At 40.5% G+C, this 19,592-nt stretch overlaps 1 long non-coding RNA gene across 1 annotated transcript; it reads left to right on the top strand.

The window, feature by feature from the left end:
* The first annotated feature begins 10,362 nt into the window (after nucleotides 1-10,362).
* Nucleotides 10,363-14,680, top strand: LOC125323792. The gene is made up of 4 exons (XR_007202650.1): nucleotides 10,363-10,517; nucleotides 11,358-11,584; nucleotides 12,981-13,114; nucleotides 14,573-14,680. It is a non-coding gene; the product is annotated as an uncharacterized LOC125323792 (long non-coding RNA).
* Nucleotides 14,681-19,592: the final 4,912 nt, after the last annotated feature.

The raw sequence follows: 19,592 nt of genomic DNA, 5'->3' as shown, positions 1-19,592 counted from the left end.
AATCTGGCTAAGCTTCTTGGGTAATCAGCCAACTTCCTTGGCTTCCCCACTTATAGCTGAGCAGGTATTTTGGCTAGCCGGTGGAGTGGGTTGTTCCCATTTACTGGAAATTTGGCCGCTGGTGTTTTGTCCTAAGTACAATGTTAGCAGCTGGGAATTTTACAGAAAGCAGAAGCTGGTATGGTCAGGCTTTTCCTTCCTGCCACCACTAGTCATCAGGAATATACAGCACTAAGTGATGCCCTTTTATAAGTTGTTGTATCCAAGTAGAAAGGTCTTGATATCACTTTTGATCAGAGTTTGTGTTTCAACCCCTGTCTAATGTTGGTGGCAGAAGACTGCAGTGATTTCTGGTGTGGTCTAAACTATGACTTGTTTTCATTAGTTGATTCATTTTTTCCAAGAGTAGAAAAGAAGATAAAAGGCATTGCATGCCCTCCTCTTTCCTACTCATCTTGTGATCTATCAACATATATCAAAAAGTCTCCTGTCTTAGATCCTTGACATTAAGAAAGAATTGGCATTTTTTCCTCATTCCTGCTACATGTGAGTGCATGTGATGTACATGTGATTTTTGTTTATGTAATGAAGCATCAGTGCCCCAAAGGCACTGGTCATTCATCTACTGATGCCATCATTCTTGGCACTGTCTTACCTTTCTCCAGGCAGTCTTTTTGTGCATCAGCATCAACACATGAGACAGAATACCTTCTTATATAATTTTCAAGGGACCTCATCAAAGTTCTTTTTAATTTGACTTCTGTACACGTTTTTTTGAATTTGAATGTAGCTAACAGACAACCAATCTGACAAAAAATACAGACATCATGTTTTTAGAGACTGAGATCACTATGTTTCCAATGAATTTGTATGAATATTTTTTTCAGGAGGTATAACTTTGTATATCTAAAGTGTAAAAATGTTTAATGGCAGTCAGTTTAACACAAATTTTACATTCAATTTGTCTTGTCCAGCCCAGCCCAGGAATGTCTTTTATATCTCATTAATGTAACTCTCATAAATTCATGCAGACTATTGCATACTGCACACATTCAGTGCAATTACAATTAAACCTTTGGACCACAATCCATCTTCTCGGATCCTCTGAGTTTTCCCATGTCACACAAAGTATATAAAACAGGCACTCCTTTCTCAAGAGTTTGCAAAGAAATTACTGGAGCTAGACAAACTTTGAGCAAAGTGTGTTTGAATTATTTATCCCAGTGTTATTTATAAATCCAGTTTGAATTCAGTAGATACCTTTGTCTAGACCCTGGTCTTTCTCTTCTTTTACCACAAAGATAAAGGAGGATGTGACAGATACTGGATTTATCTGACAGTCTGGGAGTCGAGTGCTTTCCTGGGCTGTGAGAAAGCCTGGGTTAGCACCACAACTCCACAGTACAGTATTACAAAAGAAAGACCACAGAAAAGCGTCCAGGAATGAGCCTCCACCTGTTGTGTGAGAAACTCCCTGGAAGGCTGGGGCTACAAATGTTTGTCCAAAGTGAAAGTACATCAGCAGATAACTGGAGAGTGGCTCTTTGACCACACATGATGATTATGTCAGTTTTCTGAAAGGTGAGCAATGGAGAGAGAGGATGGAGTCAAACCTGGATAGTTCATGTCCTTTGCAAGGGCCAGAGCTCTTGAGGTAATGAATAAAGGGGCAACTGTCTCCCAGGAGCAGTCCTGAGAATTACTGCAACTCTACATGTTTATATTTAGTTTCTGTGAAATTCTTCAAATGAAATATTTTGTATTAGTCAGACCATGACATATGAAATTAAATCAATTTCTAATAATTTTTTTGGCAAGAAGATTAAAATTCTGAATTCCCCCCCCCTCCAGTTTTCTTTTGTCTGCCAAGCCACAAAATCAATTATTTTACAGCCATTTGGTAGATGTGTCTGATAAAATTGCTCAGAACTAATTTTACTGAAAATCTTCTGTTTATGTAAACTTAGTTTTCTGTGTTTATGATAACCTCATTGCCAAGCAAATATTTTAACCATTTACCTTCCCCTTGGCTCCCCTGTTTTGGTAAAGTTTTCAAGGACAACCAAAATGTCCAAACAAAGCTTGTTCTTTTCTGTGAGGATTTCCATGCTCAATAAGTGGTACCCTTGCAAGACTTGAGAGGAGAACAATCTGTTTTTATGGATGTTTTCAAAAATGTATGTATTTTCTCATTGTGTTGCACATACCACTGAGGAGCCAGATTTGTGCTATCCTTTTCTTTTGTAAGTACAGAAAACAAGACACGGGTAGGTAGATTGTTAGCTTGACTTTACCCAGGCAAAGCACCCAGAAGGATTTGGGGTCAGAGGTTCTCTTATCTTTAGTGAATTGAAGGAGCTAACAGATAAGGTACAGTAACTGATCATGGTCACAGCACTGCAAACTAAGGAGAAAAGTCTAGATGTTCTCTAGAAGGTGTCTAAAGCTGCCCACATTCAAATAGTTGTACGTTTTCACCTGAATGGGCAGCAACTGCTATTTGTGGGGTGGTAGTTGGAAGCTGGGCAGTGAAACTGTTGTACAAATGCATGTACCCTAATGTTTGGTCTCAGATTCTACACTGTACTAGCAGCAGGAGTTAATATGGTCACGTTACCAGGGGCACTGGCTGGGAACTGATGCAACAGCTTTATCAATCGACAACTGCAAGAAAAGTGGGTAGTTCAAGCTTCTATTGGAATGATATCTGCTTCCTCAAACCTGTGGTTGCTCCACCCACATTGTAAAGGAGACCATCTGTCCAATGTCCTTGTTTAAAAGACTGACCTCAGGAATTGTTTCAGATAGTTACACAGATTAGCTGAGCAGATGGTTTTAAGTAAACATGCACCCAAGCGGTTAACGTGTGCTTATCACCCCAGCAGAGCAGCCAGTCATGTGCCTGCATCTTTACCCATTCAGAGTGATCAGAAGTCGGTTCTTCTGAGTGGTGCAACTCCTGCAGTGCCCAGAAAAGGTACCGGCATAAACTCTGATTTAGCAAAGCATTTAAACCTGTTTAAATATCACCACAGCAATCAGACTTGAACCTTGAATTAAGAACCTTGTTCAATTAGAAGAATACAGGAACTTCCATGAGAAATCACTAGCTGAATATCCAGCTAGTCCAAGCCCAACTGAAACTGTGGCCAGACAGGTGGAAATTCATCTGTCCATCAAAAATGGAAGTCTCCATTCTTGATTCCCGCTGGTAAGCAGAGGGGTCAGGGAGAGATATGGAATTTCTCAGCCCCTTTTTGTCACCATGTGTCATCTTGTTGCTGCAAGCTTTGAACCTGAAAACTGTTTGTAGTTAAACAGGTAATGGGTTTTTGAGTAAGGTGTGCATTACTGATGGATCACTAATTTGAGTGCTCACTGAAGAGTGCTGGGACCCTGGGAAATGAATGAGGTTTGACTGATACAGTTACTAGAATTGCAGACAGATCAGCTCAACAAGCATGTACAATTGCAGTTCATTTTGCATTGATCTCAAAGCAATTACATGTCTTGAAAGGCATATGCTGAAATTCTAGGTAGGGTTCCAGGCACCTTCAGCTGATTTAAATTGGGCAGCCTTAATCTTAACTTCCTTTTTCTCCATCCCAGCCTCATATTCCTTCCTTCTTCCTTGTGCTAAATCTAATATTTGGATGTCTGCAATATGATCTGGTTTGTTAGATCATAGAATGGTTTGGGTTGGAAGAGACCTTTAAAAGTCATCTAGTCCAAACCCCCTGCAACAAGCACGGACATCTTCAGTGAGGTCAGGTTGCTCAGAGCTCCAGCTCTTAAATGTTTCCAGGAATGGGGCATCTACCACATCCCCAGGCAACCCGTTCCAATGTTTCACCACCATCATTGTAAATAACTTCTTCCACATATCTAATCTAAATTGATCCTCCTTCAGTTTAAAACCAGGACCCCTTGTCCTGTTACAACAGGCCCTGGTAGAACATTTGTTCCCATCTCTCTCAGAAGCTCCCTTCAAGCTGATTTGATTTACAGAGGATCACTTTATGAAGGTTTTTTTTATATTGCCAGGGCCACTTGCAAGCCTGTGGACCATTTATACCCTTTCCCCATGTAAACTGAATGTAAAAGCTTCATAGGCTTTGAATTCACCAGCCACAGACAGACACGTGCCTCTCGTCTCTTCCACTCAGCTGTGGGAAGATTTAACCTTCTAAAATTCCCTTAATGGTATATCTAATTAATTTTCCCTTAGAGTTTGGAGCTGCACTGAATATGGGGCACTGTATCTGCAGAGCCAACTCTTATAGCCAGGATCCGACCATATTTTTGGCTAGAGGCCACCAGAGCAGGAGAAGCAACAAACCTATTTATAATAAGCATTTTGTCCATCAGAAGAATGTCAACAGACAAATTGCTATAACCTGCCTGAACCAGCTCAGCCCTCCTGCAAATGAAAGCCCAGATTGTATTGGGAATGTTTGTTTTGCCATTTTTCAAATACATGAAGAAATCAATGGTGTATTCATGGCAGTCAGTAGAGCAAGCAGTTATTGTAGATGGACAATCCCCAAACCCTTACTGCTGGCACTAAGGGACTGCAGTTCTAGCTGGCATCGGCATTAATCCTATCTTGTAAGCACAGATTTGCCCGAGTCACAAATTTAAGCTGTATCAGCTGCCATGCTTTCATCTATTAGTTTCAGGAATGTGGTTTCTGTACCAGACCCATCTGGAAATTACCCCCTCAAGACAGACTGCTTGTCAGTATCTCCTTAGGGCTTGTCTTCAGTGCTGAACTCTGCTTTTTCTATCTTTTTTTTTTTTTAACCTTGGGGTAGCTGATGTACATCAGCTTTCTGAAGATAAAAGGACAGGTAAAGATTACCTGCAGCCACAAGAACAGTTGCACTGGGACAGGAGAGAGATGCTGGCTGTGGGTTAGAACCTTAGTACAGTAGGACTTTAATCTTAGGGACACTTGGGAGCTCTCTACCCTGTCATCTCATTCCTGCTGGCACACCTGCTGGGCAACTGAGTTTGGGGATAAGACTGTGCAATGTGCACAAGAAACACAGACATTGTTTTTTTAATTATGATTTTGGAGGCCTGACTCTTCCTCTTTGATCTATCAAAAAATTCAGTTCTCTACTTTTCACAGTTTCACACACCAGTTATTCTTTGTTTTCAACTACATTAAGGTCCTCCTGTACCTTCATCTTGGTCATTTTATTGCATGATAGCCCTTTTTTATTGACAGGGAAGTAGCTTGTTGTTGTTAATATTTTCAAGGCAGTGCACTGGAGAGGAACATTGACTGGAGAAGTGTTGTCCAGCTGTCCCAGAGCCTGGAACAGAATCCCAAAACTTCATGGGCAGATATAAAGGGCTCGTGTGGTCAGGCCACTAGCTCCATCTGCAAGCCCTGAAACATTTGGCTAGATTCCCTGAGCAAGACAGAGAAAGGGGATATTCTATGAGTTTCTTATGTAGATATTTAGATGTTTTTCTGTTCAAATCATCTTCCCTCCTCATGGAAAATACTTGCCTCTTGAAAGCTAGGATTAATGCTAAAACTGTTGTTACTCACATTACAAGGCAAGGTCTTCAAGTTTAGCCAGAATATATGATGATGATGATGATGATGATGTATGTTTGAGTCTCATATTTGGAACCAATGCCACCATGTCCAACAAAGGTAGAAGATTAAAGTATTAAATCTCCTTGGTTATATTAAATAATCAGATTGATGATTGAGGCAGGGAAGGAAAATTAAGATCATGAAGCTGTCTTAAGCCATGCTAACATTTTGCTTACTTGGTGTATTGACACTGCCAGAAGCTACATCCTCATTCCTAACTTTTTATGAGTCTATATATTATAGGATAGTTTAACAGCAGGGTTTTTCAGCCTGCATGTTTGCAGTTCTCTCTGACTTCAGTTTCACTTTGCATGCCATCTTTCTCCCTTCCACGCCCTGCTCTTTCCCCTCAGTAAGAGATGCAAATACCAGATAACTGACAGTTTAAGAGCTTGTGATCACCACTGGCTTTCATGATTGGAGATCATTATTTAATGAGACATGAGAAATCCTCAGGCATGGAAAAAGTGTAGCTAGCTTAGAGTTCAGAGCTCTCCAGAGAACTTATGCCTGCAGATCTGAGATGGCTTAAATATTGAAGTTCCTGTCATTTCTGAGTGTGAAGGTGACCTCAAAGTGATCACTGCTCCTAACCTGCAGCTGGGCAAGTTTAAACAGTCGTGGTCAGAAGTGTAAGTTCTCTCTTTGATCTCTCTGAACTGTTGTTTATCCTCAATTAAATATTTACTTTGGACTTGTTTTCCAATCTAGGGCTTTATGCTGCACGACGCAGGTGGAGACTCTTGCCATTTCAAGACCACTGATATAATTTTCAAGATAAGCTTAAGTTTTAGTGTCTTACAAAAAGTCTGAGGTTCTTGGAGATTGAAGTAATTTCTAAAAGGAGTCTTGAACTTCTAAGTCACTTTACAGAAAAGAAAACTATAATGATTAGAGCACACCCTGATATATGGGAAGTTATGAGTAGGTTTAAGGATTTAGCTTAAGTCAGTAGGCAATTAACTAAAGCTAAATCAACATAGAGAATGCTATGTCCGCTCAGATTATATCAGGCTAACATCAGTTTCTATACAAATATAAGTCTTACTTGCCTAATACCTTTATAGCTGTGTGAGTGCAACTTTACACAAGGAGCTGCTCTGAAAAGCATGAACATGTCTTTCAGTGACATCATTGCTATAATGCCATACTACGCCCTAAATTAAATAAATGATTTGGTGTCATGCATTTAGATAAAAATACTGATGTGGTACAAGATAGTCATCCATCACTTCAGGTATCCTGAAGTTGTTCCCAGCAGAGAGAGACCTCATTTCACGCAGATTCCCACATTCCCAGCAACGGCACTCAGAGATAGGAAGCAAGGAAACATTTGGACCATTGGTTTTGAAATAACCCATATGGCAAGGCAGGGCTGATAGCAGAGGACCTGGGTGGCTTGGGGGATAAATGTGAGCCACCAAGCCAGCAGTGTGGCACTGACACAGAGCTATGGACTTGGAAGCTCAAGGTCTTGGTTACGTTCTGGATCTAACGGCAGGACTCAGAACAAGCTGCAGATCCCCAGTGGATCCAGTCTGCGTTTTGTCAGAAGTGCACTGAAAATGTTCTGGTGGAACATTTCGGGGTTTATATTTTCTAATAAAACCATTTTACATTGCAATTTTCTCACTAGTCTCAACTGTTAAATTTCCACAATCACCTTTTGTTGTATTCATACAGTTTGTCCCAACATACTTGATTCATTTGACTGATAGTGTTTCGAGACTGTCTAAAAATTCATTTGCAAGGAAAAATGACCAGAAAAACTTAGAAGTAACCTTCACAAATATTCTTCTTCTGAGGTCTGAGTAGATGAAATTATGTATGTTAATGACACTCTTTGCTTCAGTATCACATCACCTCACAGTGATTTTATGATTAAAATATACTATTTCTCTCCTCATAATTCTTGTTTTCTTTCTGTCTTTAGAATATTGCTTTCCCAGAACAAGCATACTCTTTTTATGGATTCTGTTCATCTAGCATATCCCATATATGGGATACCATAATAATAGCATAGTATATTTTCAATATAATAAACATTTTAAAACAGTTTCTATTTTATATTCATGTGGTAACATTTAACGTATTTTCTGGCAAAAAGTAATTAGTATAATAATCATTGTGCTGAAATATCAGTAGTTTTTGAGCTTGAGAGTGTATAATCTAAAAGGAGAACTTCTAAAAACCATGTAGCTATTCATTTACTCACTGGGTTCTGATTCATCAGAACTCTAAATTCCTGTGAAGTAAAGCATTTAATCTTAGATTAATTAATGTTTTAAATACTTTTTTTTTCAAGAAAACATTTAAACTAAATCTATCTGTTATCAAACTGCATTAGAACTCCACATTAACCAGGACAGCCAACTGGGTTTAAAATGAACCATGAAAGTCATTCGGGCCATGTTTCTACCCAGAAACTGTACTGTTCCAACTATATTCTAAATTGAGGATGAAGATATATTGACAGTGAAGTGTTTATAGGAGAGCAGTTCACTACCTTATGAGAAGCAGAACACTACTCTTTTCAGCTGCATTTTTCCTACAGGTTTTAGCTATACAGTTATGCTGGCAACAGTCATACCTCAGACCAAAATGCTAAAAAGTCCATGCTGAAAATGACAAAGAAATGAATAACCTTATCTATCAAAGACATCTTGAGTTTCTGAAGATAGAGCTGGATGGAAAAATACTTGCTGTGCCTGAAAAACTGATCCTACTACATAGTTAACCAAAGGGTTCCCAAATGATTAGGCTTTTTAGAGGGTAAACACAAATCCAGTATATCACTGTAACAAGATAAAATGCATATGAGGATAGTAAAGTCTGAAGTAGCAGACTAAGAGAGATTACAGATTTATAACTTAATCTATATTGTCAATTTCTTTCATGCCTTGGTTTCTGTTTTCATTCACATATTGCAAATGGCATAAACAGTAGAGATGTAATTAAAGAAATGAAACAGGAACACACTGGTAGGAAGCAGCAGTGTAACACAGCAGCCTCATCTGATAAAGCTATATTCCAGCAGCAGGTAAAAACAAGAGCAGCAGCTAAAACCCAGCAAAGGGCAGAGAATGCCTGTAACAGCACATCTGCTGCAAAAATTAGTGCACAGGATTAGTATTATTTTTGACCATTTCTTTTTTAGGGTTGAAATTTTCAAGTAACATACCCTGATGTTAAAGTGGTTTACAAAGAGAAAATAACAGTTTTTCTAATTCTTGTGAGGTTCTGAAACTGAGAGGAATTGTCAGTGCTATTTTTTTAACACCGGTTTACCTAAAGGACTCTCTGGATGTTTTATAGAAACCTTTTTATTTCTGTTCGAATTACTGTCATCAATGTCTGATGAAATAATATGAGAGAATAGGAAAGAAGGAAACATGAAGTCTTTAGCAAAGACTTTTTTCACCTAAGAAGTCTTTATGGGGCATTAGCATTGTAAATTTGCAAACCAGAAACTGAGTTTTAAGTAGGCAGAAAAGAGTCCCCATCACTTCAGATGATCAGCTTCATTTTTCTAGTTTGTTAACGTCCTATACCACTGTCTGCTTACTGGTATGATACTTTTTCTAAATTTCTTATCATTCTTAAATTTCTATTAGTATTTTATTCCTAAAAAATAAACCAACAAGGTAGAGAATCCGGGTATTCAGAGGTATCCTTTTGCTCTTTTTTTTTCTAAGAGGAAGAAGTGCTGAAATCTTTTTTGTGTTATGACTTAAGAAGAGTATTGCAGGTTTTGATTTGTTTGCTTTTTTTTTTTTTTCTTGTTTTCCCAAAATTTCCTGGCAGTCTTTGAGATTAAGACTTTCAAGGTGTTATGGAATAGAATTTAAGGTAAACATAGTTCATTTAATCCAAAAGCACATCAGTATGAGGGAGATGTCCCCAGAGAATTAGTCAAGAGATTTATCAATTCCTAACATCTTACACTGATTAATGTTCTTTTATCTGACAGGGAATATTCAAATATATAAACCTATAATATATAAATCTATGCCTACAGGCATACAGGCAAAGTCACATTCATGGCTTTTACTAGTAGCTCTGTGGTTCCCATGAGGAATTTCAAAAGTCTAAATGTGCCATTACTGTTACCCAAACTTTAATCTGATCCCTAAACATGAAGTATAGGATAACTTTTAAAATTACCTTTCCTGGAATTCTCACCCGTTTAGAAACTAAAAATCATATCGGGAAACAGTTTTGCAAACCTGTGAGTGAGAGATGTTGTATTTTTAACATATGAATATCTGGAAGATGTTTCTGTTTTCATGAGAAGTTGATGAAAATTGAATTCTCTAAGGCTAGGTGAAGTATTGATCATTTAAACCACCCAATTCTTCCCTGGACTGATCATGCAAAAATACTTTCATTTTGTATTACACTACAGAACCTGATAATACTGACAGAGCTGGCAGACTCAAACCTTAAACCACCTTATTTTTCTACATTCATCTGCGTAGATCAGAACTGTGTTTATCTGTTCTCTAAAGGAAAAAAGTATTAAAAAAGGGCAGTGCCAGAAACTCAGCACTCATACAACACTTTGCTAACAACTTGGTGCCAATAAGTGGCCAGTGGGACTGGTGACACACTTCCTTTCTGAGTACTGACAATAAAGAATTTGAATAGTACATTGCATAACCTGAAGATTTGCATTCCAAAAAATAGAGCAATAGTTGAAACGATCTACAAACTGAAATCCAAACACTCAGAGGGCATGAAATCAGCTATTCTCAGAGGCCACTACAGTTTGAAAAAATTGCCAGTCTTGCTGTCCTGCTCACTTCCCAAAATGTGACAAGCAAAGACAACCTTGTACGGAGCTCCACCATCACATTCTCAATTGGCTAAGCACTGGTACAGCTCCAGAAGTGAACACAGGCAGGTATGTTCTGTGCATCTTTATATATAGACATATCTCAACATATAGATTTATAATTTGATGTGATAAAATCCCCTCGTGGGAAATAACTACAGAGAAGCTTTCAGATTCTACTCTTAACTATCCATAATACACATAGGAATCCATCTGTGAATGCTAAATTCATTTACACATGCAAATTGCATAAATGGTTGAACAGTTACCAGATTTGTGTGCTCAGGTGGGGGATGATTTTAACATCTACCTCAAATTGTGGGGATGCAGTGTAGGCGTTCTTCTGAGTTTGTGACTAATATCCCCCACGGGAGACCTACGAAAGGGGGAACATAATCTGTCAAGAACACACTTAATTTGATTAGTTTGAGCTTAAACATTTGAGCAGCCTTTGAACCTGAGCCAAGATGGTTCCAGGAACCTTCTTTAAGACAAGCACCTCTGACTACAGGTTCAGGATTGCTGTCTCTTCCTTATTAAAGGAACATATTGTACATAAAAAGATATTATGCTGGATCTGAAAAATATTTTACAGGTATGCATTAAGTCTGTATTTAGGTACTTAAATACAACATGCACTACTTTCAGACAGTCCTGTGTATTTAGGGCATGACCCTGACTCAGGAGGTTACATATGACAATGTGGTTTTTGGTTCCATTGCATTTTGTGTTTCTGCTCACCATTGTCTTATCTAATTGTTCCTCTTGCTTTACACATCCACTGACTTCCTGCTTCTTCTAAGAGAGTGTAGACAGTCTATATGCAAAGAAGTACTAGTCAGTTTGTTGGGTTTGGGGTTTTTTTTTAAAGCTGTTTCTCCCCATATGTTCCTTCTCTGTGTTTTGAAGTTGTTTCTCCCCATATGCTGGACCTTGAGAGAGGAACGTACCTTCGGAAGTAACCAGCGCCCTTCAAATCCTTATCTAAAGGAATCCCACAGGAAACCTTGGAGCTCTTACAAAAATTTGGACTGTCTGTTATTTATCAGATTTACAAGGACACTAGTCTTTGACTATCAAGCCATCCTGAAGCCACTAACTGTTCTCGTCCCTTCTCCTTGCTTTTAACAGTAGAGGTAAACATTGACTTAAGTTTGCTTTGTGCCATCAATCCATAATAAAAAGGTTAACTATAAATGCTGACAAGGGCTTAGCTCAGTATTAGTCCAGAAGCCCTGACATCAGCGCCTGGTTATGTCAAGTTACAGGCTCTCTAGCAACTGACAACAAACATTTGGACCCAGCCTTTACCGGGTGGGGAAACTGCAAGAGCATCTTTCTCACAGTAACCAGTGGTCTGCCATCATTTCCCTGGTTTGTTAGTCAGAGACTTTAATGGGTGCACATCTCTCAACATCTTCTTAGTTACAAAGTTCCCAGTATTAATTGTCTCTCATGTGAAAAGGCCCATATATTTCCTCTATGGCTGGTTCTTGTGACAAGCCAGAAACTGAAGTAACCTCACTTGAGTAACAACACAGAGACTTATTATAAAACTATCCTTTTAAGCATATTTCAATTGTGTCATTGCAATTATATGCACATAAAGCACTGCACAAACATCCAATGCTTGGGAAAGTTAAAAGGGATGGGTTGACAGATACAGTGTATTTTAATGTCTGAGAAGCAACTGGGTTTAGGAACTGTTCCGGGAGTACAATAATACAGTTTGGGCTTCTCTGAGGGTAGACATTATTATCCCTCCCTGAGGAAACCTAGGAAGCAGTCAAAAAGGAAGTAAATAAAAAATGTCAAAAATAACCTTGTGTAGAATCATGACAGTGTATGACTTAACATCCTTTTGGTCAGGTAAATTAGTGAGAGTGATGGTGACAGAGAATATTGTCCAGCAGGAATAGGAGGCAAAACTTTCATTCCAATCTTGATTGATTCCCTGGCCCTTTTCTTGCTTCCCTTTCCCTGCCTCATTTTGTTTACTCTTTGTTTTTTGTTGTTTTTAAATTTTGTGAACCAGGGTAAATCATACAACCATATCACAGCTGCCTGTGAAAACACATTCCCACAACGGAGCTGTAGCTAGTGCTAAACAATACTTATGAATGAATTGGAGACCATTACGTAAAAGAAATAAAAACACCATATTCTATTATTACATTAATTCAAAGAGCTTCTGATAGTGTATTTTTGGGCCAAATCCTGCTCTGCAACTCAGAACAGGGCAAAAGCCTTTTCAGTCCATGATTATTCTGTACTACTTCCAATTTCCTGAAATATATTCTGTCCACAGCTGAAGAGTTCCTGATAAATCCAGCAGTTTGAATCTAAGAGTGCTTGAGTTTATGATGTGGATATCTGCACAAATGTGCAGACCTACAAGGCTAAAGTTCAGGTTTTTTTAAGCAGTATATCTTCACACGTACTTGTCCTCAGCTTTCTTAAGCATATTATTTAAAGCATTTTAAAAAATACAGCCACTGCACTCAGAACTAATTTTTCTACATTTTCACCTAGAGTGATATCTTGTGCACACTATTTTTAAATAAACAATCCACAACAACAGAGGATAAGTGAGTTGACAACAGAGGTGGATCTGCTCCAAAACTCCAGTTCTGAACGTATCTGAACTTCAGCAAGTTCAAAGAGAAGTAAGTGCAATGAAACTCAGCCATTTTTAAAATGGTTTTTTTTCCTGACTCCATGGGTTCCATTTATTTTCTGTGATACTGATGAGTTCTCACCTGGGGCATTTGCATTTACTTCTCTGAAAGACAATTTTAAATTGAAGTAGGAGCAGGGAGGAGCATCCTGCTAGCACAGAAAAGAGACTTGGTGGTTTAGAGACAGAGCAGGTGATTCCTCTTTTCCTTGCTGGTTGAAGGGGCACTGTTCATGTCACTACTTCTCCTTCCTTCAGCTGGCACCATGAGACTTCCTCTCCTCTTCCACACTTCTGCAATTGCTGACACCCTTCTAACAGTACAGAGAGCCACAGTTTCTGTGCTTGAACAGAAGTGCTTTTCAGAACTTTGGCTGCAAAACACAGGAACCCAAAGAACTTGTGTATTCTCTGACCTTCTTGCTTTTTTTTTTTTTTTTTTTAGTTCCTTAACATATGCAAAGCCCTTGACAATTTCAATGTTTTTCTAGGGGAAAGGACACATGTGCCTTATGAGGAAGACACAAGGAGCATAGTAACCTCTATGTAACAGATTCTCTTAACAGAACCTCTCTAGCCAAGCATGCACAAACTAATCTTTCAGCCATAAGATACAAGACACAGCATTTTTAGGCCTTGGGCTGATCTGGTACAGCTGACAGGTTACAGCCATTTGGCAAGCCAAATAACATCCAAGAAATGCATAGTTCACTGGATGAAATTTCTCTATTTCTAAAAGGAAAAGTCAGCCTTGGGAAGTATTTCTGCAGTTACGAAGGCAGTGGCATGATCCTTTGGTGATGCCAATAGAAGTCCTGCTGAGCCTGAGGCAGTTTGAGTGGTATTCCCTCTGCTGCCACTCCTCCACTGCCAGTAGCACCTTCCTGTGCCCATTCTTGCGGTAGCACCATCCTCCTGCACCCATCCCTGCAGTAGCACCATCCTCCTGCACCCATCCCTGCAGCAGCACCATCCTCCTGCACCCATCCCTGCAGTAGCACCATCCTCCTGCACCCATCCCTGCAGCAGCACCATCCTCCTGCACCCATCCCTGCAGCAGCACCATCCTCCTGTGCCCATCCTTGCAGTAGCATCCCCCAAGGTAGGAGCTGTTGCCAGCACTGCGGCTGCGGAGAGGAAGCACTCCAGCCTGGGGCTGGAGCAGGTGGAGGAGAACCTGCAGGGGCCAGCATTCAGAGCAACCTTGTTAAGCAGCACGCACCTGCCAGCAGTGGCATGCCCTGTGCATCTCCTCCATGCATGATCCAACATGCCCCGTGTCAGACCAGGATTAGGAGCTGAGATGTGGGCATGCATTCTCAAGCGATGATTCCCTCTGACCTCCTCCCCTCTCACGTGATGCAATCACTTGAGAGTCTTGCTGTCCCAGGCTTCTGACAGTTCAGAGGTCTGCAAAGGGGTGAGCCAGACTTGTTTTATATTGCAGATGAAATACACCTGGGACAATGGCTAAAAGGAGACCTGTCTGTCTGCAAGAGTTGGAGGATTTTAGCAGTATGGAGGGCTTGTATCCATCTCCTACATAAATGGAATTTCTGAAAGAATAAATGGGCTGTCTGTTTTCCAGTCAGAGGCTTGCTGCTTTTTACTTGTCGTCTTATTCCAAGACGCTATTTTTTCAGAAGTGTATTTGGTCCAACAAGTGCACTTGGGAGCCTTCACCCATGTCCTCACAGCCACTGTGCTCAGCTGAGCCCATTCACAGCAGAGCAGTGCCCTGTGCCAGGCACCACCTATGACACAACACTCTATTAGCTATCACTGCATGAAGCAGACACTCAAGAAGGAACATTTCTTAATAGAAACTGCACTGTCCAAGCATGAAGAATGTATGGAGATGGACCACTCAAACAGGACAGAGTGGTGGTGTAAAACCTTTCCCTTTCCCCCACATTAGTTGCAACCTTTATTCTTTGTCTTTATAGTTCAGTAGGTAGAAGGGCTTTGGTAGTCCTTTCCAGAATGAGAAGAAGAAAAAAATACCCTCACTCCTCCCAAATAATCTTTTGTTGTCTTTAATCAAAATTTGCCTATGTGCAGAAGTGTAACGAGTTATTTTCCACTTATAGCCAACCTGAGCATTAACTAGAACACAGGTGTTGTAGAAACCATGTCTTGGCCCTGTAAAAGGGCTGAAATTCCCTCAATATTGTGCTGTGCGCAGTCCTTCAGGGAGAAAGTCAATACGAGGAATAAAGAATATACAGTATTACTACTGCTATCCTATATATGTATCTGATTCCACTGTCTTCCCTGTTGGCCCGACAAGTGTTGATATTACAGCAGAGGCAGCTTATCCAGCTACAAAACAAGCTGGCTGCAAGACTAGCCATAGAGAAGATACTGTGAGAACAACCAGGATATGAGAAACTGCCAGAGCTCAGTGGGAATAAGTTATATGCCTGAAACTGCCCCCAGAAGAACAATAAATCTTTCAAGTTTGGAGGACTTTCTATTATAGAGGACTTCATAACTCAGCTTCGTGAATGTGACTGTTTTGGCTGAGGGCTTTGCACGTCGCAGGTGGCCTGTGTTGGTTTCAGTGGTTTTTTACAGGTGCTTAAAAGAGGATTTGTGAGTTCTGATATATTGCCTCCCATATGTGAGACAATATTTAGTGTTACAGAAAGATGTGACTTCTTGTGCCATGCATTCCAGTTCATGTATAATGTCCCACAATCAGTTTTACCTACCATACCAACACAGAATTTACATAATTTTAAGAAATAAAAATGTGCTAGGAAGCAGGGAAAGTTCTACTGACTTTCTAACTCTATGCCTATGTAATATCTGCCTTTCTGTGGAGCTGAGTTTAAAAGTTGGATCAGGTGTGCTGGAATCTTTCTCCTACCAAGTCTGTTTAAAACCAAGCATAAATGGTGTAAAGAGACTTGCCAAAAAAGGCAGAGAACTGGATAGGCAGCTTTGAAATTAGCACAGGAGAATATCAGAGTCAGTCTTTCCATTGTTATTTGAATGCCCTCATTACTACATGGTACAGTGTATTCTTTGGAAAAGGAGTGCATATGGGGGAACAGATTGGACAGTGTTACAGTCTGAAGTTGTTTGCTATTCACTCTGCAAGGTACAACTGAAAACATAATTCACTGCAGGGACTAACCAAAAGGTGCATATTGCTTGTGTGTGCATTGGCAAGCTGTCAAGGTGCTGCTGTGAGCTAGCTCTTCCTTACCCCTGCCCCCTGGTCCTGAAGTGGGTACTCAACCATCCTGAAAAGCCTGTGCTGCACAAGTCACAAATGAAAAGACCACGATGTTATTTGGTCTGCTTCCTTAGTAGTGCTAGATCCCATCTTTTATATTATTCAAGGCCTTTTTGCTTTTCCTTTCTTTCTCTCTCTGCACCACTGTTTGAAGATATTCAGTCCTTCTATCCACATAGGACCGAATTCAAGCTTTATGTCTAAACCACAATCAATGTAAATAATATTAGATTTCTAATATGGAAAACTGCCAGACTCAGAGGAATTCTCCACAGAGTGGAGACCATAAGGAAAGCTTCAGATTTGAATTGGATCTTAAAACTTGGGATCTCTGTTCAAAAACAGATGAGTTTGCATCAAGGTGAATGGAGAAAAGACATTTTAGTTTAGTCACCCCAGATAGGAAAGCCAACTTTTTTCTGGAAAATAAAAATGATAGCTGGAGTATCTGTTCATTGTGTGGCCCTGTTGCCCACAACATGGCCAGCAAAGGCCCCCCACCATGGCAGCCAGCCTGCACAACTCTTCCTGTAGGGCTCCATCCCACCCTTTTGTCCAGTGCCCAGCTTATGGCAGTAGCAGTCTCCCCACTGTGTCTTGCCAGTGAGGAACCACAGCAGCTTTTCCCACTGTTCTGTACTAATGACAGATATCAAAATCCCCTCTCTGCTTTACCTACGAACCCCAGTAATGTCCTTACCAAACTGCTCTGTCAGATTTCCACACATTATCATGATAATAGATATTCCAATTGTAATATTCCCATGTTTTCCAAGCAGCATGCCCTACAAGCAGTCCAGGTATAAAGAGAGGCAAAGGAATTTAATCTCTCTAAATGTCATACAAGGCATCTGTAGACTCTGATAGAGAGCTGCAAAATAACTCACTTCCCACTGCTGAGAATAGATATTTGTTAGTCAAGATATAATTGTGCAACTAGAGCTTTTCCCAGCACTAGCAGGAAATTTGGGAGGCATGTCTTCAGTTGATACATGCAGGTTTAATGATCTTGTCCAAAGTGCTTGTAAAAGACTAGTGTTGAGACAAGCCCAGAACTAAACAAGGTCTTCTTTATTGAGCAAGGCTGCTGTATTTGCACTAGACAGTACAGCAGAAGAAAGACTTCTCCAACAGCTCATTTATTTATCTGGCTTAGGCATTACTTATTTGTCATGTTTTAATAGCTCTGTGTCGATTATCAGTTCCTTTACTCAAAATGGAAGTTGCATTGTCATCTGTTTATAATAGACACACACTGAAATAACATACAACACAGTTAATGTCAACTGGCAGGTTCTGGACACTTCTGGCTAGTGAAAGTAGCGCAGTTTCTTCAACCTGGCTATGGAAAATTATGATTTTGGTAGGGCAGAGGCAGATGTCGTGTAATCTGTTGTATACCTAGTACAATAATTTCAGCAAGGTAGCCCAAGCTTGTGACACAGCGGCAGTAATGCAAGACTGTAAGCTCCAGACTACTTTTAGATTTATCTTGGAAGAGGGGGAGTGAGGGGGTGGGGGAGTGTAGTTTCTGCAGGACACATTTCTGCACTCAGATATGGGCTGCGGTAATCAAATCTCTCTTACGAAAATTAAGGGCTTCAGCCTTCTTGGTACACTGCCAGGGCAACCTCTACTTGGACAAAATGCTGCTGCTCCTCCTTCCCCTGTGAAAATTTCATGACAAAAGAAGATGATGCAAATTGCTTTATAGGATCACAGACACACCTTTATTAACTCTGATTGTCACTGAATTGCAAAAGCTTGGGGTGAGAGTAGGGAGTAGTGAAGCAAGGGTAGAATATGAAGCAGACCTAAGAGCCAGGCTCCCCAGCCGGAGAATCTTTATTGTTACAAGTATCCACAGTCAGTGAGAGTTCATGGCTGCTGAGCTGAATGAGCTTTTGCAGATTGGTTCCATTATTTGCATACACTTCCTTGTTCCAAAGAAATCTTGCAAAAAACACATGCAGGGAAAGCACTGAATTTTCTGTCTTGACTGAAGCAATGCCATCTGCAGAGTTCGCCCATCTGCTTATTGACTTTATCTTATAAAATAAATGAAATAGCCCATTTAGTTTTTATTTCCTCCTCCTCCTCCCTTTTTCGCCTCTCTTTGGCAAAAGAAATAACTAATATTCAAAGGAAATGAATTGTGAAACCTCTAACAGGCTGCTAACCATTAGTTTCTATAACCCATGCTGGCAATGCAGTATTCCCTGGGGATGTTCAGCCTCAGATGGTCCTCTTGAATGAACAAAGAAGCTTGGGATGTTCACCTCTGTTTGGATGCCCTTAGAGAGACCCACATATTCTTCTCTCTCTCTCTCTCTCTCAGCTGCTTCAGAGATTTTTGCAGATGTACAGGTACAGTTAGGAATTGTCTATTCTTATGCTCTCTGCCTTCCCTCAACTCTGCTTCCTGACAGATCTCCCCCACACCTCATTGTTGGCACCGTTGTGAGTCTAACCTGAGTTACCAGGACTTCCCCAGAGCTCCCAAAGGAGAGCAGCAACATGGGCAGTTTGAGTTTGCTTCCATTCACTCACTGCTTCTTCACTTTCCCTGGACTTTGTTCCAGTTGTGAGACAGAATGATGAACAGAGCACTGCTGAGGTGCTACACAACAGGAGGAAAATATCCAGCATCTGACTTGCTTTTCCACCTCAGTCATGGGTTATCCTGCAATTGACTGTGACCATGCACACACACATCCCTACAAAGTCACTGAGAGCCAAGAGCATGGTGCTCACCATGAGACCTGGAAGTTAGAACCTGCAGGCAGCTTCTATGCTTAGAGCAATGACAACAGTCCTGCTGTTGACTGAAACATTAGACCAGGTGGATTTTTTTCTGATGCTCTAACCCAGTCACTTTTGTGCCAAGTTAACTCCCAACAGTCATATCTGCAAGTCACCTGGATTTGCTTGCTGAGTTTTGGCATGTGGGAGGAACCACTGGAAGGCAGTAACACTGACATCTAAGTTCCTCCAAACTCTCTTATAACACCTCTCCTGGTGATGGTCTAGGAGGGTTCAAGGCATAAGTTAAAAGCCACTAACAGCTTTGCAGGCCCTTCACTTGCAGGACAGCTGTGGGTGTTAGTGCTCAGCCTTTGCTGCTGGTATTTCCCAATACCACACGTGACGTGGAGGGATCACAAAGAACCAGGTGCCAGGCTAAGGGGCTGTGGAGGTTGACTATGCCAGGAACTCTTGTCTT

The sequence above is a fragment of the Corvus hawaiiensis genome, chromosome 3, assembly GCF_020740725.1.
Source record: "Corvus hawaiiensis isolate bCorHaw1 chromosome 3, bCorHaw1.pri.cur, whole genome shotgun sequence".
Taxonomy (NCBI): Eukaryota; Metazoa; Chordata; class Aves; order Passeriformes; family Corvidae; genus Corvus; species Corvus hawaiiensis.
This window is presented reverse-complemented; position numbering and strand designations above follow the sequence as displayed.